This window comes from Microcaecilia unicolor, chromosome 7 (assembly GCF_901765095.1).
Source record: "Microcaecilia unicolor chromosome 7, aMicUni1.1, whole genome shotgun sequence".
NCBI classification, from domain to species: domain Eukaryota; kingdom Metazoa; phylum Chordata; class Amphibia; order Gymnophiona; family Siphonopidae; genus Microcaecilia; species Microcaecilia unicolor.
In genome coordinates this window covers 142,305,293-142,332,446 of record NC_044037.1, presented here as the reverse complement: position 1 = coordinate 142,332,446, position 27,154 = coordinate 142,305,293, and the positions used below count along the sequence as shown (strand labels likewise).

General features: G+C 48.8%; 1 protein-coding gene across 1 annotated transcript in view; it reads right to left on the bottom strand.

Moving 5' to 3' along the window:
• The window catches only part of LOC115474937 (pericentrin-like), an 899,709-nt gene that overhangs the window by 828,955 nt on the left and 43,600 nt on the right, over window positions 1-27,154 (bottom strand). Inside the window, exon 2 of the mRNA XM_030210648.1 lies at window positions 17,575-18,126. The gene's annotated coding sequence lies outside the window, so the exon portion shown is untranslated. The remainder of the gene's footprint in view (window positions 1-17,574; window positions 18,127-27,154) is intronic.

Here is a 27,154-nt window from a genome sequence, read left to right as displayed (position 1 = left end):
TCTCTATCACACTCTCTCTCTCTCACACAAACACACTCTGTCTCTCTCTCATTCTCTCTCTGACACACACACTCTATCTCTCAAACATACACACTCCGAGGAAAACCTTGCTAGCGCCTGTTTCATTTCAGTCAGAAACGGGCCTTTTTTACTAGTGTAGTGATAAACTATTCCTTTTATACCTTTTTTCTAACTATGTGTACGTGACAATTCTCAGTCTGCTGTTTCAGCTACTGCTGTCTCAATTGATGGCCCCCTTATCTAAAAACATTTGATTTACTTGTTCCAGCAAAAGCAGTCTCATGACCTCCAACCATAAATCTTTGCACAGAATAGTCTTAGGGCCTGTTTAACCTCCTTCTTCACCCCTCCCCGTTACTGTGCTTGCAACTGGAATTTTAAGATAAGATTATACTGAAATACTGTCTGACCTTACCTTGCTGTTCTACAGAGTTGGGCAAACTCTGCTTCACAGAAAAAAGGAAGGCATCTTAAAAGTTACACAGTGGTCCACCATCTTATTGACCACAGATTTATACATTTGGCAAACCGTTTATCTCGTGTTCTTCCTGATATGCTAGAGGACTCTCGTGGGTTTCACGCAAGATCACAATATTACCAAAAAATGTGAGGAAGATTCTTGCTACTCTGGAGTTGGCAGCTGATCTAGAAGTTCCCTCAGTGCTGATTAGTTTTGATGCTGAAAAGGCCTTTGACAGGGTGGCGAGGGACTTTTTGTTTGGGGTATTGGATGCTTAAGGCATACAGGGGTTTTATCAGGAAGCGATACGGGCTTTGTATTTTCTTCCGCAAGCTCAAGTGTTGGTGAATGGATTGCCCGCTCTCACCACTTTTATTGGGCACAAGATTTAGATAGACCAAATCTTTCCTTAAATTTTTTTCTCACTGACCTCCCGGATCCCACTTTGGTGATTGGTGAAGACCTAAGGGAGTGCCAATTTCGAATATTACACAGGGCGTATCTCACTAAATCTCAAATTTTTAAAATGGGGGGAGTGGACACTCTTTCTGTACTAAATGCTAACGGGACCAGGGCTCGTTCTTCCACTCTCTCTGGGATTGCTTTTTAGTGCAAGCATTTTAGACTGCTGTTTTTCAGTACTTGGAAATTTTATTGCACTCATGTATTTCAGTTTCACCCCTTGGAGTTATTTTAGATAAATATGAACTCTCTGTGTTGCAGAGCAGAAACGCCCAGCAATTAATTCATAAAGCCTGTAATGCAAACAAGTCATTTTGAGCCTATGGACAAGTGAATTGCCCCCGGAATATTGGCACTGGCGCAATAAATTTCATGACCTCATGTATTAGAGCATAGAGGAGCATGTTTGTCCCCCAGATGCAGAAAGCATTGTCTCTCTATCTGGGGGCCCTATATGTACTCTCTGAACCCTTGAGAGCACAATTTAGTGGTCAATTCCCTTTGAGGGTTCTGAGGCCTACACAGACTTTTGTTTCCTCTGCAATCTCCTAGTAATTGGATTGTTTTGTTCTCATTCATACCATTCTCTATGAAACTAGGGATGGGTGGGCTGGAAGGAGGGGGTTTAGGGAGGGGGGAGGATGGGTTCTACTCAGTACAGAAGCAGCAATGGTTTGATTTAGAGACTTCAGTTCATACTGGTTTGATGAATGTATAATTCTTCTAAACTACCAGTGTTCTTCGGTTTGTTAATACCTTACATTTTCTTTGGTTCACAAGGTTTAGAGTTTGCGTTCTTCATATTGTTCTCATGATTGTATAAGGGATGCAGCAGGGATACCTGTAATACAAACTTTTGATGACAGACTACTTTACCCTCTTTTTACGATGTATGTTGTTTCTTTTTATATTTGACTTTTTCTCCGAGTACATATTTGGCAGGCTGTATTTTCTTTGCTTTTGTCATCAATAAAAAATGTTGAACCACGTAAGAGTTAAATGTTTGCATAGGAAAGAAGGTAATATGCGACTTTTATTATTCATAATGCTCTTTATAGAGATCACATGAATAAGAGTAGGGAACTGTGGAATCTGGTAAATAAATAGTTAATGTTAGAATACTTAAGGAAAATATTCCACATTTGATGGTAGAAAACTGCTGACACTGACTTGTTCTCTTAGCCTTCACCTATTAACCTCTAATTTGTCCAGGCACTACAGACAACAGCTAAGAGATAAGCTGTCTATATTACTACTACTACTACTTAGTATTTCTATAGCGCTGCCAGGGTTACGCAGCGCTGTACAAGTTTAAACATGGGGAAGGACAGTCCCTGCTCAAGAGAGCTTACAATCTAAAGGTAACAAACTATGTAGTCAGTGTAGGTATCATGAATGGGGAAGGTGGTTAGGCGCCAAAAGCAAGGGAGAAGAGATGGGCTTTGAGTAAGGACTTGAAAATGGGCAGGGAGGGCGCATGGCGTATGGGCTCGGGAAGTCTGTTCCAAGCATAAGGTGATGCGAGGCAGAAGGGGCGGAGTCTGGAGTTAGCGGTGGTGGAGAAGGGTACAGATAGGAGTAATTTGTCCTGAGAGCGGAGGTTACGGGTGGGAACATACGGGGAGAGGAGGGTAGAGAGGTAATGGGGGGCTGCAGATTGAGTGCACTTGAAGGTCAATAGGAGAAGCTTGAACTGTATACGGTAGCGGATCGGGAGCCAGTGAAGTGACTTGAGGAGAGGGGTGATATGAGAGTATCGGTTCACGCGGTAGATAAGACGTGCGGCAGAATTTTGGACAGATTGAAGGGGGGATAGGTGGCTAAGCAGGAGGCCAGCGAGGAGAAGGTTGCAATAGTCAAGACGAGAGGTAACGAGTGAGTGGACGAGGGTTCGGGTGGTCTGTTCAGAGAGGAATGGGCGAATTTTGCTAATTATAGAGGAAGAAGCGACAGGTCTTAGCTGTCTGCTGGATATGGGCAGAGAAGGAGAGGGAGGAGTCGAAAATGACTCCGAGATTGCGGGCTGAAGAGACGGGGAGGATGAATGTTTACTCTTTCCCCTACTTAGGCACCAGGGTGATAGAAAAATCATTTCATTTTTCTATCTGTTTTCTTTCTACACCCCCCCCCCCCCACCCTATGTTTTTATTTATCATTCTTTGAATTGAATGGATTCATTACTATATCTGTGAGTTAGCCTATAAAAATGTATCCAGGAAAGAAATGTCCCTGTTGGGTTTTCTTCCCTGTTAACAAGCTATTATACACAATTCTAAAATAAATGACTAATTCACATTGACCAGTTATAGATATGAATTTATTTTATAGAATGGGAATAGACAGGTGTTTTATGGAGGACCTGGGGTGTTTCACAGAGCAGCGGAAATCATCAGAGAGAACTGCTGGATGCTGCCCACAGCAGAAGAAGCGGAGCCAAAACAGGCTGTGAACCTTGCGGCACTCCAAGTCCCGCCGAGGTTCAGAGTTGGATACGTGAGGAGCCTAGACTGTAGAACCAAGAAGGTTTATGGAGCAGTTCTGTGCCTGAGTGCTCAGGAAAGGTATTGAGAGGACTGAGCTATCCCACCAGCTAGGTTCCAGCAACAGAGAGCTCTTCTGTACCTGTACATGAACAATCCTCCCCCCTTAACTCTGTAATGCTCAATGCTAATAGCATGCCTATATTTGCATGCCATTAATGTTGAGCATTAGGGAATTGTTTTGCCACGCTGTTCTGGCACTATTTTTCTGGCGCTGTTCCGTACAGCGCAGGAGTTTTGAGTAAATAGTGCTGCTGAGGCTATTAAGATTAAAAGTATAAAGCTAAGAACAAACAGTGAAAAGTTAACAGTTCACGTGACACTGGGCTCAGCCTGCAGTTTGCTGCAAAAAGCAGTGCCTGTCTAAATAAACATCTATCCCACTGATAAGAACTGGACTAAAGAGGCTATGAATTAAGATTACTTAGCATAAGGATCAAAGAGACAGAAAATCTGACAAGCACCCGGGCTGAGAGGCAAACAAGGAGTGCAGAAGAGCATAGGCTGAAACCAACAAAGAGCAAGACACTGGGGAGAACTGATAGGGAAAATTATCAACAACAAAGATTCATGATCCTTAGGGAAATATCCAGACCTCAAAGAAAGCATTATGAAGTAACCAGCAGCTCAGAAGATTTTCCACCCTCTGAGTAATGACTGTAAACCAAAGAAAAACACAGGAGTTAAGGCAGATGGCTGCAAAAGGCAAATGTAAAGGGAAACAGAAGAAATGCTTTTTTTTTTTTTTTTTTTTGGGGGGGGGGGGGGGTTAGTCAATAAATTATCTTTTTTGCATAGCCTGTACCAGAGAAAAGGGAGCTCAGGTTAGGACTGATGCTGTGCCTACTAGCTGATGTGGAGCATTTCTAGTGCACTAAGGTCCAGATGCAACTCCAACGCTGTTCGGACCACCACCAGAAAAATACTGCTGGATTAAAACGTCTGAACAGCTCCCTCACGCTCAACGTTAATGACATACCAGTGGCGTAGCCAGACTGCCAATTATGGGTGGGCCTGAACCCAAAGTGGGTGGGCACAAAATTTTCTATCTACCCCCCCCCCCCCCCCCCAGCAAAATTTAGTCACAGTCAGATGCATTTGTCACACAGGGTAAAGTGGTGCTTTTCAGTGCATCCGATTTCAGACAATTTATTTAATACCCTGTTTCCCCGAAAGTAAGACATCCCCCGAAAATAAGACCTAGTAGAGGTTTTCCTGAATTGGTAGATATAAGGCCTCCCCAAAAGTAAGACCGAGCAAATTTTTGTTTGAAAGCAGGGCCGATGAGAGCCGGACAAGGCCACCCCCGGGCCGCCCCCCCACCCGAAGTCGCCGGGCCCCCCCTCCACCCACCCTCCGTCGCTCCCGGAACTAACCTTAAACGCCTCCTTTCACCTTCACAGCAAGCAGCAGCAGGACAGACCTCTCCTTCCTTCCGTGCCCCGCCCTCGCGGACGTTACGTCAGGCGAGGGCGGGACACGGAAGGAAGGAGTGGCCTGCCCTGCTGCTGCTTGCTGCGAAGATGAAAGGAGGCATTTAAGGTTACTTCCGGGAGCGACGGAGGGCGGGCAGGCCAACCCCGATCCAGCCCCAATGTTTCCCCGAAAAATAAGACAGCCCCTGAAAATAAGACCTAGCGCATTTTGGGGGGCAAAAATTAATATAAGACAGTGTCTTATTTTCGGGGAAACACGGTAGCCTAATCCTTTTCAGTGAGCTTTCAGAGGCCAAAACCTCCTGCCTCAGGTCAGTATAATGCTGTTACGGTATCCTCTCCTGACCTAAGGAAGGAAGTATTGGTCTCAAACTTTATTAACACCATATTACTTTATCCTAAATTTAAAATAAAATTATTTTCTTTACCTTTGTTGTATGGCCATTTACTTTTTCTCATTGTGTTGCTCACAGTCTCTAGATTCTGCTTTCCTTCGTTTTCGCTTAACTCTTCTGCCAGGGTTTCCTGGCCATTTGTCATTTTTCTCTCCTTTTTCTTTGCTTTCTTCAATATTTTTCTGCCTCCCTCTGTGTCCAGATTTAATTCATTCTTACTATCCATTCTTTAATTTCCTTCATCTACTTATGGCTTTTTTTTTTTTTTTTGTTACATTTGTACCCCGCACTTTCCCACTCATGGCAGGCTCAATGCGGCAGGCAATGGAGGGTTAAGTGACTTGCCCAGAGTCACAAGGAGCTGCCTGTGCCGGGAATCGAACTCAGTTCCTCAGTTCCCCAGGACCAAAGTCCACCACCCTAACCACTAGGCCACACCTCCACCATCTTTTTCTCACCCTTGTTCTCCCCATGCCCCTTCCTCTTATTCTCCAATCTTTCACTACTCCCCCTTTCCATGCAGCAGCTCTCCTCTTTCTCTCCCCATCCTTTCAGTGTCTCCCCTCTCTCCCCATCCTTCCAATAGTCTCCCCTCTTTCTTTCTGCATCCTTCCATCGTGTCACCTCTTTCTCCATACCCTTCCATCCAGCGTCTTCCCTCTTCTCTCCCCATCCTTCTACCCATCTACCCTCTCTCCTGATCCTTCCATCTAATGTCTCTCTCCCTCCTTCTAACCAGTGTCTATCTCTCTACCCTTTTCTGTTCAGTGTCCCTTCTCTCTCCCCATCCTTCCAGTCTCTCCCCTTTTTCTCTGCATCCTTTCATCCATCTCCCCTCTTTCTCTCCCCATCCTTCCATCCAGTGTCTCTCTCCCCATCCATCTGTTTCCCTCTTTCTCTGCCATCCTTCCATCTGTTTTCCCTCTTTCTCTCCCCATCCTTCCGTTCTCCCTCTTTCTCTCCCCATCCTTCCGTTTTCCCTCTTTCTCTGCCATCCTCCCATCTGTTTTCCCTCTTTTTCTCCCCATCCTCCATTTTCCCTCTTTTTCTGCCATCCTCCCATCTGTTTTCCCTCTTTCTCTCCCCATCCTTCCGTTTTCCCTCTTTCTCTGCCATCCTCCCATCTGTTTTCCCTCTTTCTCTCCCCATCCTTCCGTTTTCCCTCTTTCTCTGCCATCTCCCATCTGTTTTCCCTCTTTCTCTCCCCTCCCTCCGTTTTCCCCTCTTTCTCTGCCATCCTCCATCTGTTTTCCCTCTTTCTCTCCCCATCCTTCCATTTTCCCTCTTTCTCCCCATCCTGCCATCCATTTTCCCTCTCCCGATTCAGGCCCACCAGCCCCTGCTCCCATTGTCGGCCACTGCTGCTTTTCCTGATGAGCAGCAGGGCCAGTGCTACAAAAAGAAGCGCTCAGCTGACTGAGCTGAGCGCCAACGCTAACCCGACGAGAAAAAATGTTTTTAAAAAAACGCGGCACCGCAGGCAACCTCGAAGCATTGGCTGCTGGCTCTGCAGGCTCCTCCCGTCTCTTACGTCATGGCTTCTTCTTTTTGTAGCGCCGGCCCTGCTGCTCATCAGGAAAAGCAGCAGTGGCCGGCAACGGCAATGGGAGCTGGGGCTGGCAGGGCTGAAGGAAAAGTGGTGGGCGGGCCAGAGCTGAAATTGGGTGGGCCTGGGCCCACCCAGGCCCACCCGTAGCTACGCCCCTGTGACATACAAATTTAAGTGCGGTCATAGCGTTGAGCATGAGAGAAAATTGCAGGAGAATTGTGTCTGGGCATGCACTAAAGAGCTGTGCATTAAGCACAGCTCTTGTGGTATGCCCAAAGACCAGATGGGAAGGAGGGAAGGGGAAGGAAGAAGTACCTAACTCATCTGTTAAAGGCAGCAGCTCCCAACTTTTAAAGGCAGTGTCTCCTTCAATGGTTGTCAGGGCCTGGAGTTCCCACTGCAGAATGTGAGAAGTTTTCATAAATACTTAAAAGTTACATCTTTGGGAAATCTTTAAAAGCAATGGCGCCCACAGGACAGAAGCTCACTTTTAAAGGCAGTGGCTCCCACACACTTGCCTGGTCTCTTTTGGCCTCGGCTCCTCTCTTCAATGGCTGCGAGCTGGCATTGGGCTTCTAGCGGTAAGGGCACCCTTGTTAAGGGTGCTCTTCTTTGAGAATCCGGGTGCATTGCAAATTACCTAATTTAGATGCAATTTAAATGCTAGCTGCTCTAGCCTTTGCTACGCTTGTTGATCCCTGCGCTATATCCCTCCAAGCATCCAGCGCTATCAAATGCATGTGCTAGTCCGGTGCTGATGGCCTCTAGCACCTGCATTTGCTTCTGAGTATCAGGCTGTAATAGCATACTTAGAAGCTGACGCTAACCAGTAAAAAGGGCGCAAAGATAAAAGCTGAGAGCTCCCTGTGGCAAGATCGTTTCTGCTCTATTATCAAGACAGCTGCTGTAAAGCCTAGAATTTTTTTTTTTCAAATTAGCAAACAGCTGTGCAGACTAAGGGGCCGATGCACAGCGGAACCCGTTAAATATGGGTCCTGCGGTAAAAATTACCAAGTCACAAACAGCAACCACTAAGGGAATTGTATGCAAATGAGATGCATGATCTCCCTTCATGCCATCAGTCGCCACTTGCGAACTGAACCTGTCAAATCCATCTGACAGCTTTCCAAAGATCTCTGGTGGTCCAATGGACTGCCTCCCAACCCCTACCCCCGCCGATCAAACATGACCAGATCCCCTCCTGGCCCCAACCCGTGCATAAAAACCCAGATTGCCCAGTGGACCCTGCACGCCCATCAGCCAACCCCCACCCAAGCAAGAACACACTGGTGGTCCAGTGGACCACAATCGCCCCACACCCCCTCCTGCCACCCCAAAGCAAAAATGTACCTGGTGGTCTAGCAACCACTCCCCCCTTGAAACTGGTTCAGGAGTTTCTCCATGAAATTCAGAAACAGCACACAGTTAGTGTGCATCATCCATCCGCTTGGAGACAGAGATACCCTTAAGGTGACAAATCACAAGGAACTTCTGTCTGTCTCCATCCGATGGTTGGTGGACATAACCCAGGACTGATCTGTTGGACAAAAAGGAAGAGCTTGTTGGAACAAACCCAAGAAAATGTGTTGTTCTGGTTGGTGCCTTCTCTGTGGAATAAACTTACCACTTCTGTCAGTGCTGAAGTGTCTGAGAAAATTTAAAGTTTTGTTAAAGACCCAGTTTTTTGTATTTTGGTGAAAAGGGTTTTGGGGGAAAAGGGAAGTTCATTGCTGAGTACTAATGGATGTTGATTATTTAGAAGAATTGTTAACAATACTTCTTAGTGATTGAGTTAGTTTTCTTTTCTATTCTCTTATTCGAGCTCCTTTTATATGTTTACTAGTAAAAAAGGCCCATTTCTGACACAAATGAAACGGGCGAAAGGTTTTCCTCGGCTCCCCTGCAGCCACCCATGTCCAGCGACCCTCCTCTCCCCCTGCAGCCACCCATGTCCAGCGACCCTCCTCTCGCCTTGCGCCCACTGCAGCCACCCATGTCCAGCGAACCTCCTCTCTCTCCTGCCCCCCCTCCTGCCACCCATGTCCAGCGACCCTCCTCTCTCCCCTGCCCCCTCTCCAGCCACCCATGTCCAGCGACCCTCCTCTCTCCACTGCCCCCCCCTCCAGCCACCCATGTCCAGTGACCCTCCTCTGGACATGGATCAGCTGTGAGGCATGTTCCCCCCCCCCCCCTCCCCGGGTTCTGATTTTGACATCATAATGGCTACGGTGATGTCAGGCTGATCTACGGAGCCTAGCAGACCAACTCGGAATGAGCCACTGTTCCAGGCAGCAAGTCAGAACGTTGGAGGTGAGAATTATTATATAGGACTAGTAAAAAAGGCCCGTTTCTGGCTCAAATGAAACGGGCGCTAGCAAGGTTTTCCGCGGAGTGTGTATGTTTGAGAGAGTGTCTGTGAGAGTGACTGTGGTGAGAGAGAGTGAATGTGCAAGTGTGTGTGTGTTGACAGAGTAAGAATGGGTGTGTGTCTGTGAGAGAGTGTGTGTGAGTGCGTATGTGAGGACAGTGAGTGTCCTCCCCTGTCCCCGTTAGGTCTCAGGACCCCCTCCCCTGTGGTCTGAGGACCCCCCTTCCCCCCTCTCTGTGGTCTTAGGGACCCTCCTCTGTGGTCTTAAGGCCCCCCCCTCCATATTGGACATAATTAAGTTTGTATGAACTTGGTTGCTAATAGTGTGTTGAACTGGACAATGCTGGCACATTTAGACTGACTCTGGACAGTCATGAAGGCAGCCCCTACCTCAGTATTCAATATATATCTGTGAAATAGTAATATAAAAAAATAAAAGCAAGACCATTTTTATAATAATCACTGCATTCCAGAAAACAAAATGGAGCAAGTTCCCACATGCTATCTTTTCCTTTTGATGTAGGCGCAGGAAAAAAATGATGTTAAACGCTCCAGTTTCAACCTAATTAATGATTTCTTTTTAATTGTACTTATAAATAGTAAGTGTGCTTGTTAAGTACCTGATTCTCATAACATGATTTCTGTTTTGTTTGCCCTTCACTAACTGAAACATCTGTGGCACGAATACAGGAAGTCCCTATAGCCAACCCCTCCAAATGACACAACACTTCCTATGCTGCACATATAAGTTAGAATAAATAAATATGCCACCAATAATAAAGGACGACAACTTCGATTCAGCAGCTCACAGGCTTGCTTGACTTACCTAAGTGGCCCACCTTCTGCTTGCTTCAATCTTTCGATCTAATCAAGGAGGTTTAATAGACAGGAGTGGAAGCCTATCTAGCCCACTGTAATCAAGGAAGCCAATTTGGTTAATCTTTGTTTCCACTCCCCCACGTCATCGTCATTGCAATACACTCAAAACAAAGCAAGGAAACCTATGAGCTGCTGCAAGGAGGAAGCAAATTTGGCTAATCTCTGTTTCCACTCCTCCGCACAGCCGTCATCCAGTACACTCAAAACAAAGCAAGCAAACCTATCAGCGCCCTCGACGTCATCACGGGGCAGACACTTATGTGATCTACAGAGCTTCAATTTAGAACGTCGGAAATTTCTGAGACTTCATTAGAACGTTGGATGTGCGTTTTATATAGAGAGATAATTTTTATTGTAAACTGCTGTTATCTGTATAAGCCTAGTGGTAAAGAAATTTTTAATAAACAAAAAAAAATTGTTATATACTGTAATAACCACCATTCCTTCAATGGAGTTAAACTCCATTGAAGGAATGGTGGTTATTACAGTATATAATACCACTAGGCTTATACAGATAACAGCAGTTTACAATAAAAATTATCCTATAATAATTCTCCACCTCCAACGTTCTGACTTGCTGCCTGGGACAGTGGCTCATTCCGAGTTGGTCTGCTAGGCTCCGTAGATCAGCCTGACATCACCGTAGCCATTATGATGTCAACTTCAGAACCCGGGGGGGGGGGGGGGGAAACATGCCTCACAGCTGGTCCAGAGGAGGGTCACTGGAACATGGGTGGCTGGAGGGGGGGGCAGGGGAGAGAGGAGGGTCGCTGGACATGGGTGGCTGGAGGGGAGGGGCAGGGGAGAGAGGAGGGTCGCTGGACATGGGTGGCTGGAGAGGGGGCAGGGGAGAGAGGAGGGTCGCTGGACATGGGTGGCAGGAGGGGGTGCAGGAGAGAGAGGAGGCTTTACATTAATAAAAACTGGGGTGGGCAACAACTAAAAATTTTAAATCACAATCAACTGTGCGATCAAAAGTTTTCACTGCATGGTTGGTCGCGCTTGACTGGGGCATGCATTTGGGCAGTAAAAAAACAAAGGTCCCCTTTTATCAAGTGGCCACTAGCGGCTGCCATTGCAGTAATGCCAACAAAGCCCATTCACTTTGAATGGGCTGTGTTAGCATTGCTGCACAGCTTGAAAAGAAGAGGGGAAATTTTCAAACAAAATGTAATAATAGCAGCCCAAAGTGATTTTTTTTTCATGCATTGTTGTAACCCATTCAGTTTTTTTTTAATTTTTCTATCTTTTGTTCATTTTTTGAGACTCCACAGCCTTCACCCAATTTCTCTCCCCCCTCCTCCGGCGTTTACCTCTAAAGTAGGCACGATTAGTTTTCTTGGGGGCCACCTGTGGAGCATGGAGGGGTGCATGGCTGCACGGGGCTCTGAGAAACTGGGACGGGAACGCTAAGCAGAGTCCTGAGCCCTGCTGTAAAGGTAAAATGGTGGGGGGGGGGGGGGGAGAGGGAGAGTCTGCGTTTAATTAAAAAAACATGGTGACATTAAAATGAACTAGGTGTGTTAAAAAATTGACATGTTAATAACATTAACGCATTATTTGACCACCTCTCATAAAACCAAAGGGAAAATTAGGTTCTTACCTTGGTAATTTTCTTTCCTTTAGTCATAGCAGATGAAGCCATATGTATGGGTTTATGTCCATCAACCAGCAGGGGAGATAGAGAGCACTCAAACCTTTCACAGTGCCCTCTGGCCAGCTAGGCTCCACTGCCTCTTCAGTATTTGAAGCTTCCAAAGCAGTATGGCAAACCGCAATGGGAATCACAAGAGCTTCCTCACAGCGAACGATGGCCCATCACAAGGGCATGAACTCATAAAGGAGGGAATGCACAGCCTCCTGGAGGGAATAACTCATCCTCCTTATGTATAAGTGGAGGGGAACACACGCGCCTCCTGGAGGGAATCACACATCCTCCCAACACACTGGAGGAATGAACTCATCCTCCTATTTATAGAACTGGAGGGGAACACACGCGCCTCCTGGAGAGAATCAACACATCCTCCAAAAAAACATGCTGGAGGGAATGAACACATCCTCCTAAATTTAACTGAACATGAATCCTGAAGATTGTTTTCCCAACTTTCTCCCAAGGAAGGAAATTCAGGAAATTAGAACAGAACCTGAAAACAGATTCACAGCATACAGACAATCTACAGGGAGGGCTCATGGCTTCATCTGCTATGACTAAAGGAAAGGAAAATTACCAAGGTAAGAAACCTAATTTTCCCTTCCTTGTCATCAAGCAGATGAAGCCATTACGTATGGATGTAACAAAGCAATCCCTAGATAGGGTGGGAACAAGCCACACACGTGCTAGCACTTGTGCACCAAACGCGGCATCCCTCCTGGCAGCCACAATCCAGCCTGTAATGTCGGGCAAAGGAGAGCTTAGGAAGCCCATGTTGCTGCACTGCATATCTCTTGAAGAGAGAGTGCTCCAGTTTCAAGCCCAAGAGGAAGAAATCGCTCTAGTAGAATGTGCCTTAAAGGCTACAGGCGGAACCCTGCCGGCCAGCAGATAAGCTGAAAAGATAGTTTCTTTGAGCCAGCGGGCAATAGTGGCTTTAGACGCTGGAGACCCTTTGCGAGAACCGGATAGCAAAACAAACAGATGATCAGAAGTCCTGAAAGAGTTAGTAACTCGCAGATACTGCAGCAGAGTCCTGCGCACATCCAAAAGGTGCAGCTGCCCAAAAGATTCTGGAAACTCTTCCTCTGAAAAAGAGGGCAAGAAAATAGGCTGGTTTAGGTGAAAAGCTGAAACCACCTTAGGCATAAAGGAAGGCACGGTCCGAACCGTGACTCCGGACTCTGAAAATTGCAGAAATGGGTCTCTACAGGACAGCGCCTGGAGCTCTGACACCCGTCTCGCCGAGGAAATGGCCACCAGAAAAACAGCCTTCAGTGTCAAATCTTTCTCCGATGCTCGCCGAAGCGGCTCAAAAGGAGATGCCTGCAGGGTTTTCAAAACTAGCCCCAGGTTCCAAGCTGGACAGGGTGCTCGCACTGGAGGTCGGAGCCGAAGCACCCCTCTAAGAAACACGTGGCCACATCTGGGTGAGCAGCCAAAGACACGCCTTCCACCTTACCACGAAGGGAGGCCAACGCTGCCACCTGCACCCGCAGGGAATTATAGGCCAAGCCTTTTTGTACACCTTCCTGCAAAAAGTCCAGAATCGGCGGAGACAGGAGGCCCGCATTGGAGCAATGGCTCTGGAAGGCACCAATCCTGGCATAAGCCACGGAAGTGGACCGCTTGCGGGCTTGCAGAAGAGTGGAAATAACGTTATTGGAATAACCTTTATCCCTCAATTGCGCCCTCTCAATAGCCAAGCCGTAAGACCAAAGCGGCCGGTGTCCTCCATGGGCTACCGGTCCCTGAGTCAACTGGTTCGGTACCAGACGGTAACGGCAGAGAGGAGCCTCCAGGAGCATCTGTCGGAGGTCTGCATACCAAGGTCTCCTTGGCCAATCCGGGGCGATGAGGACCACTTCTCCTGGTGCAGCCGAATCCGCAAGAGCAGGCACCCTATCAGGGCCATGGGGGAAACACATAAAATAGACCCGGAGGCCAGGGTTGAACCAAGACATCCAACCCCGCCGAGCGAGGATCTCTCCATCTGCTGAAGAAGCACGGGACTTTGGTATTGGCACTTGTCGCCATTAGATCCATCACGGGCTTGCCCCATTTTGGCACAGATTGCAGGAATACTTCGTCTGCCAAATTCCATTCTGCGGATCGATCTGTGCTGCTCAGATAATCGGCCTACACATTGCTCTGACCTGCAATATGAGCTGCCGACAGACACTGAAGATGCAGCTCGGCCCCAGTGGCAAATCAGTTCGGCCCTGCGCGGCTAGTGCTCTGCACCTTGTTCCGCCTTGTCGATTATACAGGCCACCGTTGTCGTGTTGTACGACATCACTCTGCAAGCCAACTTCCAGGGTCAACTGAAAAGGCCAGAAGCGCCTGAAACACCGCTTTTCAACTCTAGGCGGTTGATGGACCACTCGACTCTGGGTGTCATAGAACCCTGGGGCAAGCTTCCCCTTGCAGTGTGCGCCCCAGCCCTTCAGGCTGGCATCTGTTACCACTAGGCACCAAACGGGGACGCGTCAGCGGCATTCCCTCGCCGCAGCATGCATGTCCGAGAGCCACCACTCCATGCTGAGTCGGGCCGCAGGGAGCCAAGTAAGTCTGCATTGGTAATCCTGAGAAATAGGAGACCATCTCCGGAGTAGGGAATACTGTAGAGGTCTCAGGTGCGCTCTCGCCCAGGGTACCACTTCCATCGTGGCTGTCATCGATCCCAGCAGCTGGACAATGTCCCAAGCTCGCGGGCGGGGCCATCCTCAGGAGCAGACGGACCTGATTCTGAAGCTTGCACCACCTTAGCTCGGGTAGGAACACATAGCCCGAGACTGTGTCGAACATGGCCCCCAAAAACTCTAGAGATTGTGAAGGGGACAAGGTGACTTTTGGCCATATTGACGACCCAGCCTAGAGATTGCAGTTACTGAGACCACTCTGGCTGTAGCTTGTAAGCTCTCTGTTGCAGAGTCTGCTCTGATGAGCCAGTCGTCTAGGTACGGTGTGAACCCTGATACCTTCTCGCCTGAGAAAAGCAGCGACTACCACCCTTACCTTCGAAAAGGTTCGGGGAGCTGTGCGAGGCCAAAAGGCAAGGCCCTGAACTGGAAATGTTTTCCCAACACCGCAAACCTCAGAAACTTCTGGTGCGGGGGCCAAATCGGTATGTGCAAGTAAGCTTCTTTCAGGTCTAGAGACGTGAGAAACTCTCCTGGCTGTACCGCCGCAATGACGGCAGCGCAGAGATTCCATGTGGAAATGCCACACTCTCAAGGACCTTATCACTGCTTTTAAGTCTAGAAGAGGGCGAAAGGACCCACCTTTTCGCGGCACCACAAAGTAGATGGAGTATCGGCCGCAGCCTTGCTCGGCGGGAGGCCACCGGGGTCACTGCCCCTAACTGAATCAGACCTTGTAAAGTCTCCTCCACCGCCGCCCGTTTGACGGCAGAACCGCATCGGGACTCCACAAAACACGTCTCTTACTGGGGCGTTGAATTCTATTCTGTATCCATCTCTGATCAGGTCTAGAACCCACTGATCTGAGGAAATCTTGCCCACTCCTCGACAAAGAGGGAAAGCGTCCTCCGATGACAGGCATCGAGAAGAGGGCCGGCGCACCATCATTGAGAGGGTCGCCCCCTGAACTCCTGGTCTTGAGCCACCGGCTGCGGAACGCTTGTCCGAGGCGAAAGGAGTTCCTCTGCTGACCACGAGCACGTGAAGTGAACCCAGCAGAATGCCCCGGGCGGTACCTTCTAGCTTCACGGAAGCGAGGTCTGTACGAGGAGTGGACCGCCTGGCCCTTAGAGGAAGGCCTCTGCCTATCTTCGGGCAAGCGCCGGGGTTTTTGGATCACCCAGGCCTTTCACAATTTTCTCCAACTCCTTACCAATAGGAGAAGTCCTTGAAAAGGCAACTTCACCAACCTTGCTTAGAGGCCATGTCCGCTGCCCAGTGTCGTAGCCACAGACGACGGCGAGCCGCCACTGCTACTGCCATTTGTTTAGCCGAAGCTCTGACAAGGTCATAAGGGCATCAGCCAGAAAGGACAAGGCCACCTCCACTCCGCGGAGCCACATCCAAGAAGGGCTCTGCTCCATCTCCGGGCTCGAGCCACTGCCTGTTGCAGCCAAGCTAGGCAGGCTCTAACAGCATATCAGCTGCATGCAGACGCCCCGAACAGTGAGACCTGCAATTTCAAAGGACGTTTTCAATGCTGTTTCCAGCCTACGGTCTTGAACATCCTTCAGGGCAACACCTCCTTCAACAGGGAGGGTAGTTCTCTTTTGTCACCGCAGTGACTAGGGCATCCACTGTAGGCATTTGAAAACGAGCCATATGTCCTCACACAGAGGGTATAACTGCCCCATAGCCTGGAAACTCTCAAAGGTCCCTCGGGGGTCAGCCCACTGAGCCGAAACAAGCTCTAGGATGGAGTCATGCAAAGGGAAGGCCCCGAGCAGCTTTCTTGGTACTAGCCATCCTGGGATTACCCGAGGAGGCCATGCCACTGTCAGGATCTTCAATCGAGAGGGCCTGCAGGGTTATCTGAAATAAGCGCTGGCAGCTCATCACGGTGGAAATCCTCACCGCGGAGGGATCATCCAGATCCTGTGGTAAATCCGCACCTGACTCTGGTTCCTCAGACCAAGAACGTCTGTCAGAGTTCTCCGAATCCTCCACACCCCGACCACGGGGGGGAAAAAGGTGCACCACAATCTGAAGGGGAATTAACCCTTCTGTGCTTATCTTTAGGCCAAGCCTCCGGGGAAAAAAGCCTCACTGGGCATGTCCCAGGCCAGAATCCATCGGTGGGGGCCAATCAGAGGAGCCTCAGGCGACCCTTGAGGAAGGGCTCTTTTCATCATGTATGCTTTATGCAGCAAAAGCACAAAATCCGGGGAGAAAATCTCACCCTGGGCACCCAAATCCTGTCCGGTGCTAGCCACTCCTGAAATAACCTCATCTCGAGGTGCCCCACCCGGCTCAGGTCTCTCCGTGTCCACGGAGGCCGCGCCATGTGGTGTAAGCAAAATGGCGCCCGCTGCCAGCTCAGAGCGGGAAGAAACAATCGCTCGCCATGCTCGGGCCGGCTCCTACGCCAGTACAGCACGATTTACAGAGCCCTGCTGCTGATTTCGCTTGCCACAAGTGGAACAGCGCTTTACATTGTCCGCAGCCATCGCCGAAAAATGGCGGTAAAATCCAAGATGGCGGTTTCGTGCCAAAATCGCCCCGATCGCGGGCCCACCCCGGAGGAGTTGGAAAACACTCTTACCCTCAAAGGATCTAGTGTACAATTATGATCCTGCTGAAATCAGGTCAAAACCTCTGTTCCAGTATCTCTGCGTTTAAAAACGCGACGCGACTTTTTTTTTTTTTTTAAGCTGTGAGGAAAGCAGAGGTATTGAAGACTCCGGAGGCTCAGATGAGTGGGAAAGGCAGGGAAGGGCGAACCTATATGCCTGCATCCACTGTTGGTGGGTAAGGACAGGGAAAGCAAGGCAATATGTCCACATCCACAGAGGTATGGGTAAGGCAGGGAAAGGGCTAACCTATGTGCCTTTAAAGTGAGGCTGCTATAGACTCCAACACCCCGGGTTAACAACTGGCAAGCCAGGAACCACCTCCCGGCAGATTTTTCTGGAGCTCGAACAAGCTGCAGCCACCCTGCTAGGGGAGGATAGAGAATACTGAAGAGGCAGTGGAGCTAACTGGCCAAGAGGGCACTGTGAAAGTTTGAGTGCTCTCTATCTCCCCTGCTGGTTGATGGACATAACCGATACGTAATGGCTTCATCTGCTTGATGACAAGGAAGATAACTGTTTACACATCTTAAGGACTCACCTTATGAACACTTCTAGCTCAGCTACCATCACTTTAAACTCTTTCATGCTCTCAAGTTGGTCTTTGCGTAACAGCATCTCCTGGTTATGCTGCAGTCGGAGCAGCTCTGCCTGCTGATAAAGTTGTTGTCTGCACCTCCATTTCTTTTCTCTGTAGCTTCTCCAGCAAACACCTCTCAAGCTCCTCCAGAGCCTTTTGTGGCTCATCTCGGATAGTCTGAATTTTTGACACATAAGACTCCTCTGAAGAATCCAGGTTAGAGAAATATTTAGCTTTCAAATGCTGGTTCTGTGCCCAATATGTTTTCTGTAGGTCAGTCTCACAGTCTTTGAACTGAGCTTGTTTGCTTTGCAGGTTCAATTAGTATGCTTCACTCTGAGGTAGTTGCTGCACCTGCAATTCCTTGGAGAGAGATTCCAGCTATCCCAGATGCTTCTTAATAAGCTGAATGCTTTGAGCTTCCAGTTTAGGTATATGTGTCTGCAAACCCTTGTTGGTATGTCTCCTATTCAGCAAGCAGATTATTCAGTTTCTTTCTGTTTCACCACAAATCTAAAGGCATCACCAAAAAATAAATAATACATGTTAAATAATTAAATTTGAACAGCAAATATTACTTTTTTCAAGCACCTTCATGAATGGAAGTACTTCTTTCCAATGGAATTGTGGACCGGATATCCAGGGATCCTACAGATGGTTTTACACAATGGAACCCACTGGGGCATCAAGCATGTGTTAGTTGAAAACGGACTATGACCTCTAGAATTTTAAAGATTTAGTTTTCTCAGAATATGCAGTCTGCATAAAGAATACAGTTACAAACAGAATTAAGGAAGAGGAAAATGGTTAGAAGTTCGGTCCCAGTAGGGTTTAAGTGATGGGGACTGATACCATGAAGCTCACAGCCTTGCATAAGTTAGGAAAACAATCTGCTATGCTATATAGAAGAATAGGATGTGGAGTGGACTAAGAGGGGCATTTTCGATATGACATCTAAGGTCCAACTTTGGACATTTTACAAAAAACGTCCAAAATCTGAATAGGAAAGAAGGTCTATCTTTTGTTTTCGAAAATACAAGGTTTTGTGATTTTAATGTTTTTTGGTCCATTTTGAAACAAAAAACGTCCAAGTGCAAAACACACAAAATCAAGCCATTGGGATGTAGGAGGAGCCAGCATTTTTAGTAGACTGGTCCCCCCTGACTCCCAGTAAAGCAATAGGGCACCCTAGGGGCACTGCAGTGGACTTCATAAATGCACCCAGGTACACATCTCACCATTGCTCCCTTATCTTGTCTGCTGAGCCCCCCCAAAATCCATCCAAAACCCACTACCCCAAATTGTACACCACTACCATAGCCCTTACGGGTGAAGGGGGCACCTATATGTGGGTAAAGGGGCACCTATATGTGGGGTACAGTGGGTTTCTGGTGAGTTTTGTAGGGCTCACAGTTTGCTCCACAAGTGTAACAGGTAGGGAGAGGTATGGGCCTGGGGTCCACCCTGTCTGCAGTGCACTGCACCCACCCATTAGACTATTCCAGGGACCTGCATCCTGTTCTAATGGACCCAAGTATAACATCTGAGGTTGACATAGAGGCTGGCAAGTAATGTTTTTAATCACATTTTTTGGGGTGGGAGGGAGTTAGTGACCACTGAGGGAGTAAGGGGATGTCACCCCTGATTCCCTCTAGTGGTCATCTGGTCATTTAGGGCACCGTTTTGTGCCTTATTCGTTATAAAAACAGGTCTAGCTCAAAATGTCTTAATGTGTCTTGGACAGTTTGTTTTGTTCCACTATGGCTGAAAAACGTCTAAGTGTCAGGAACACCCCAAATCCCACCCTTAACATGCCCCTGACGCGCCCCCCTTGTGATTTGAATGCACTTCTGACGGACTTCATGGAAAAACGTCTAAAAATGGTTTTGAAAATACCAATTTGGACGTTTTTGTGAGAAAAAACGTCCAAATGCAGACATGCCACTTTTTGGATGTTTTTTCTCTTTTGAAAATGAGCCCATAAGTCTGAAGGGCAAAGAGTGGGATTAATGTCGCATTTAAATGTCAAGCATCTACATCTCAAGCTTGAACTTGATGTGTCTTCTTTGAAGCTTTTATGGTTTATTGGCATTTGATAAAATCACTTTTAATTGCAAAGCAAATCAAAGGGATTAAATTTTAACATAAATAAATAAATCATAGCCGGCTTAAACCTAAGCGGTCCACAATAAAACATCTACTATAATAAAAGCACCTCCAACGTTCTGAAGCTGACTCGTGGAACTGTGGCAGTGTAGGGTTTAAGTCTGTAACTCAGCGTTTCATTGGCTCTCACTGTCCCGCCCTAACGTCGAAACGTTATGACGTAGAGAGCGCAGACTGACCGACCCCCTCCCGAGTCGCCGCTGGACCCCCCTACAGACCCGAATCTGACCTCCACCGCCACACTGCACCACCCCACCCCAACCCAACCCCCCACAGGGTGGCCGCTCGACTTCCTCCGTGCCGCCCACCCAGAATTTAAAAGTCATCTTACTGCGGTCACAGCAGCAGCAGAGAAAGGCGAGCCAGCTGCCTTCCCTTCTCTTCGCTTTCAACTCTGCCTCTGGTCCCGCCCTCATTTCCTGTTTCCGCAAGGGCGGGACCAAAGGCAGAGCTGACAGTGAAGAGAAGGGAAGGCAGCCTGCTTGCCTTTCTCTGCTGTCGCCGTGACCCCGGTAAGATGACTTTTAAATTCTGGGTTGGCGGCATGCAGGAAGGTGAGGGGCAGGCAAAGGACTGTTGTGGAAGTGGGAGAAGAGCGGCCTGGAACAGAATCGAGTCGGAGGGAGGGATGGGGGGTCTGGAACTCGGAAGAAGGGGAGTCTGGAACTCGGAGGGAGGGAGGGAGGGGGTCTGGAACTCAGAGAGGGAGGGAGGGGGGTCTGGAACTCGGAGAGAGGGAGGGAGGGGGGGTCTGGAACAGGGAGGGGGGGGGTCTGGAACTCGGAAGGAGGGAGGGAGGGATGGAGGGTCTGGAACTCGGAGGGAGGGAGGGAGGGAAGGAGGGAGGGGGGTCTGGAACTCGGAAGGAGGGAGGGAGGGATGGAGGGGCTGGAACTCGGAGGGAGGAGGGTTCTGGAACTCGGAGGGAGGGAGGGAAGGAGGGAGGAGGGTCTGGAACTCGGAGGGAGGGAAGAAGGGAGAGGGTCTGGAACTCGGAGAGAGGGAGGAAGGGGGGGTCTGGAACTCGGAAGGAAGGAGGGATGGGGGGTCTGGAACTCGGAGGGAGGGAGGGAGGGAGGGATGGGGGGTCTGGAACTCGAAGGGAGGGAGGGAGGGAGGGAGGCGGGGCCTGGAACTCAGAGGAGAGGGGAGGAGGGGGGGAATGCACCACCTATAAAAAAAAAAACCAGCACCCACAATCATTTTGAAAAGTCGGCTCCTATGACCCCCAACGCGTCTGAACTGCCACACACCCACGCTTTCAAGACACTCCACCCTCTGTCACTTTCACCCCATCCCCCCAGCAACGCTGACCCCCCTCCAAGCCCACCACCACTCCCTCACAGTTCGCCAGCAACGCACCCCCCACTCAAACATTCACACACACACAATCTGTTTCCAAGCACCACGCCATACCCTCCCATCTCGCTAGCACCGCCCCCACCCCCCATATAACATTCTCACACACACACACAAAGTCTATCACTAACACACACAACGCTACAGTAATGACAGACAGCGACAGCACGGTCTGAAGGATACGTGGGCATCGCAGCTCAACCCACCATCAAACATTCACACACACAATCTCTCTCCAAACTCCACGCCACACACTCCCGCCTCGCTAGCACCGCCCCCACCCCCATATAACTTTCTCACACACACACACAAAGTCTATCCCAAACACACAACACAACGCTACAGTAATGACAGACAGCGACAACACGGTGTGAAGGATACGTGAGCCTAGCAGCGCAAACCCCTTCAACCCCCCCCCCCCAACCACACCCTCCCAGTTTGCAAGCCACGCCCCCCCACTAACATTTTCACACACACACCAAAACACTACAATAATGACAGTCAGCACCAACACAGCCTGAAGGATTCATCCACCTCCCAGCAAACCACACTCCAAGCCCCCCGCCAACCCCTCCCCGTTCACCAGACACACACCCCTAATATTGTTACACACACACACAATCTCTATCACACACACACACAATATATCTCTGTGAAACACATGACCTCTCTCTGTGACACACACATACACTCTCTGTATCACACCCCCACTCTCTCAATCTCACACACACTCACTCTCTGTATCACCCCAGTAATGCTGACCCCCCTCTAAGCACCCTGCCAGACCGACCCCCCCCAAAAAAAAAAAATAAACACGCACACACACAAAATCACTATCACACACACAAAAAAAACAACACTAATAACAGCCAGCAACAACACGGACAGAAGGATCCATCTGCCTTGCAGCGCAACACCCTCCAAGCCCCCTGCCACAACCTCCCAGCTAGCCAATCCTGGCCACCCCCTTCCCCCCCCCCCCCCCCTCAAACAACATTCTCAAAACAAAAACACAATATCTATCACACACACAAAAACACTTCACTAATGACAGCCAAACACAACACGACCTGAAGGCGGTGGGGCACCCCAAGCAGGTGGCGGCGGCCGACTGCAGAGCCGTAGAGAAGACCTGGAAACTTATGGACAAAGTGGTGAGTTGCAGGGGACTGGGAAAGGGGAGGGAGAATGGCCTGGAAATCGGAAGGCAGGAAAGGGGGACGTGGGACTCAGAGGGGAGGGAGGGGGCGTGGGACTCGGAGGGGACAGAGGGAGAGAGCAAGGGGGGGGGATAACCTTGCTAGCGCCCGTTTCATTTCTTACAGAAACGGGCCTTTTTTACTATGGCACCCTGGCACACACTCTTATTCTCACACACACACACACACACACACACTCTCTCTCTCACAGACACACTTGCAGCCAGTCTCACTCTCTCTCTGTCACACACACACTCGCATATTCACTCTCTCTCTCTCACACACACTCTCTAAAACATACATACTCCAAGGAAAAACCTTGCTAGCGCCCATTTCATTGGTTTCAGAAACGGGCCTTTTTTTCCTAGTACATAATAAAAAACAAAAACTCAGCCAACATCAATAGTACCAAACTTACTTTAGCCTTCTGACATCCTATCCATACAGCTTAAACTGAATAACAATCACAAACATAATATACATCTCTCAGAAAAAAAGCTTCCACAAAGAAAGCAGTTCTTAACAGCTTTCTAAATTTACAATAAAAATACAAGCAGTCAGAAAAGAACTCCATAAAATAAAGGACAGGCATCATTCTCAAGAAACATGCAATGAGATAGCACTGGCTGCAGTATTCCCAAGCGCACACAACCCCTTGTCACCGCTACTTTTGTCCCAGCAAATCCCCCAAAGCAAAGATTTTAAAATGTGTCTTTAGTTTAAATTTACATTTGCAAAAGACAACTCTAGGGACTCCCATTAAAAAGAGATAAAAGTAAAAAGCGCTTCTTCTGGTAGATTCTCAGTATGCCCTTGAAGGGCTAGGGAGAACCAAATGATGGTTATTCAAGGATCTTAAGGATTTTTTGTGGTTAAGAGTACGATAAATGTGCATCTGTATTTGGTTTCCTACATAACCTTTCTTTCCCCACTTGTTAAACAGTTAAGCTTTCCAACTAGAAGTGTAATAAATGAGAAGTAATGGAATAGACTATCACCACCTAGCTTATTGTCTCGTCTTGCCAATATAGTAGGAACTAAGCTATAGATGGTAATGGGGGGTCACTGGAAGACTACTACTACAAATCTCTATAGCAGGGGATAACCATGATTTGATAAGATAATTAAGCACGAGTGACCACAAGATATGAAGTTGATACTGACCAATGAATGATTAGTTCCATAATTGTATAACATTGCTTACAAGACCAGAAGCAATTCAGTATGTGCTGTGTCATGTTGTGAACATAGCCTGTGCTCGTTTATAGCTACATGCTATAGGGTCATTCCATGCCAAGTGGTCTAAAATTTAAAAAAGGTTCCACCATCTTGTTCTCCAATTTTGTTCAAATTTTATCTGTTGCGCAAGTCAGGTGTTAAACAAAGTTTCCCAAAATTTGAGGTCTCTAACTGCAATAGTTGCAGATCTAGACCCCCTTTTCTGAAAGGTTGTCAGTCCATGAGCACGCCAGATTTGCAATTAACCAGCATCTATAACCGCCCTGCAGGATCTCTTCAAAGTTGGCACTGTCAGCGCAAATGGTAAAATGTACCAAAGTTCAAAGCCAATTATTAAAAAAGAGTCTGCCTGAATCAGCTTGTGAACAGTATCATCTGAAAGAGAAAATTGTGCTCTACAACACTGATATGTTTTTGTATTGGTCCAAATATGTTCCGATGAGTCGCGACCAATTTTGATGCACACTTTGAGTCAACTTGTTTGACTGGATTTTGCATCCATAATGTTAAAATGTATTTCATCGGAATTAGCATCAAAAACTGTACAGGATTTGACTTTTTTAGCCATTCTTATAAATATGTTTGGATTTTATTAGACCCAAAAAAGCGAATGCTACATACCTGTAGAAGGTATTCTCCGAGGACAGCAGGCTGATTGTTCTCACTGATGGGTGACGTCCACGGCAGCCCCTCCAATCGGAATCTTCACTAGCAAAGTCCTTTGCTAGCCCTCGCGCGCCCGCGCGCACAGCGCATGCGCGGCCGTCTTCCCGCCCGAAACGGCTCGAGCCGGCCAGTCTCGTATGTAGCAAAAGAGAAACAAGGGAAGACTCAACTCCAAAGGGAGGCGGGCGGGTTTGTGAGAACAATCAGCCTGCTGTCCTCGGAGAATACCTTCTACAGGTATGTAGCATTCGCTTTTCTCCGAGGACAAGCAGGCTGCTTGTTCTCACTGATGGGGTATCCCTAGCCCCCAGGCTCACTCAAAACAACAACCATGGTCAATTGGGCCTCGCAACGGCGAGGACATAACTGAGATTGACCTAAAAAAATTTACCAACTAACTGAGAGTGTAGCCTGGAACAGAACAAACAGGGCCCTCGGGGGGTGGAGTTGGATCCTAAAGCCCAAACAGGTTCTGAAGAACTGACTGCCCGAACCGACTGTCGCGTCGGGTATCCTGCTGCAGGCAGTAATGAGATGTGAATGTGTGGACAGATGACCACGTCGCAGCTTTGCAAATTTCTTCAATAGAGGCTGACTTCAAGTGGGCTACCGACGCAGCCATGGCTCTAACATTATGAGCCGTGACATGACCCTCAAGAGTCAGCCCCGCCTGGGCGTAAGTGAAGGAAATGCAATCTGCTAGCCAATTGGATATGGTGCGTTTCCCTACAGCCACTCCCCTCCTATTGGGATCAAAAGAAACAAACAATTGGGCGGACTGTCTGTTGGGCTGTGTCCGCTCCAGGTAGAAGGCCAATGCTCTCTTGCAGTCCAATGTGTGCAGCTGACGTTCAGCAGGGCAGGAATGAGGACGGGGAAAAAATGTTGGCAAGACAATTGACTGGTTCAGATGGAACTCCGACATGACCTTTGGCAAGAACTTAGGGTGAGTGTGGAGGACTACTCTGTTATGATGAAATTTAGTGTAAGGGGCCTGGGCTACCAGGGCCTGAAGCTCACTGACTCTACGAGCTGAAGTAACTGCCACCAAGAAAATGACCTTCCAGGTCAAGTACTTCAGATGGCAGGAATCCAGTGGCTCAAAAGGAGGTTTCATCAGCTGGGTGAGAACGACATTGAGATCCCATGACACTGTAGGAGGCCTTGACAGGGGGCTTTGACAAAAGCAAACCTCTCATGAACGCGAACAACTAAAGGCTGTCCTGAGATCGGCTTACCTTCCACACGGTAATGGTATGCACTGATTGCACTAAGGTGAACCCTTACAGAGTTGGTCTTGAGACCAGACTCAGACAAGTGCAGAAGGTATTCAAGCAGGGTCTGTGTAGGACAAGAGCGAGGATCTAAGGCCTTGCTGTCACACCAGACGGCAAACCTCCTCCATAGAAAGAAGTAACTCCTCTTAGTGGAATCTTTCCTGGAAGCAAGCAAGATACGGGAGACACCCTCTGACAGACCCAAAGAGGCAAAGTCTACGCTCTCAACATCCAGGCCGTGAGAGCCAGGGACCGGAGGCTGGGATGCAGAAGCGCCCCTTCGTCCTGTGTGATGAGGGTCGGAAAACACTCCAATCTCCACGGTTCTTCGGAGGATAACTCCAGAAGAAGAGGGAACCAGATCTGACGCGGCCAAAAAGGAGCAATCAGAATCATGGTGCCTCGGTCTTGCTTGAGTTTCAACAAAGTCTTCCCCACCAGAGGAATGGGAGGATAAGTATACAGCAGGCCCTCCCCCCAAAACAGGAGGAAGGCATCCGATGCCAGTCTGCCGGGGGCCTGAAGCCTGGAACAGAACTGAGGGACTTTGTGGTTTGCTCGAGATGCGAAGAGATCCACCAAGGGGGTGCCCCACGCTTGGAAGATCTGGCGCACCACTCGGGAGTTGAGCGACCACTCGTGAGGTTGCATAATCCTGCTCAGTCTGTCGGCCAGACTGTTGTTTACGCCTGCCAGATATGTGGCTTGGAGCACCATGCCGTGACGGCGAGCCCAGAGCCACATGCTGACGGCTTCCTGACACAGGGGGCGAGATCCGGTGCCCCCCTGCTTGTTGACATAGTATATGGCAACCTGGTTGTCTGTCTGAATTTGGATAATTTGGTGGGACAGCCGATCTCTGAAAGCCTTCAGAGCGTTCCAGATCGCTCGCAACTCCAGAAGATTGATCTGTAGATCGCGTTCCTGGAGGGACCAGCTTCCTTGGGTGTGAAGCCCATCGACATGAGCTCCCCATCCCAGGAGAGACGCATCCGTGGTCAGCACTTTTTGTGGCTGAGGAATTTGGAAAGGACGTCCCAGAGTCAAATTGGACCAAATCGTCCACCAATACAGGGATTCGAGAAAACTCGTGGACAGGTGGATGACGTCCTCTAGATCCCCAGCAGCCTGAAACCACTGGGAAGCTAGGGTCCATTGAGCAGATCTCATGTGAAGGCGGGCCATGGGAGTCACATGAACTGTGGAGGCCATGTGGCCCAGCAATCTCAACATCTGCCGAGCTGTGATCTGCTGGGACGCTCGCACCCGCGAGACGAGGGACAGCAAGTTGTTGGCTCTCGCCTCTGGGAGATAGGCGCGAGCAGTCCGAGAATCCAGCAGAGCTCCTATGAATTCGAGTCTCTGTGCTGGAAGAAGATGGGACTTTGGGTAATTTATCACAAACCCCAGTAGCTCCAGGAGGCGAATAGTCATCTGCATGGACTGCAGGGCTCCTGCCTCGGACGTGTTCTTCACCAGCCAATCGTCGAGATATGGGAACACGTGCACCCCCAGCCTGCGAAGTGCTGCTGCTACTACAGCCAAGCACTTTGTGAACACCCTGGGCGCAGAGGCGAGCCCAAAGGGTAGCACACAGTACTGGAAGTGACGTGTGCCCAGCTGAAATCGCAGATA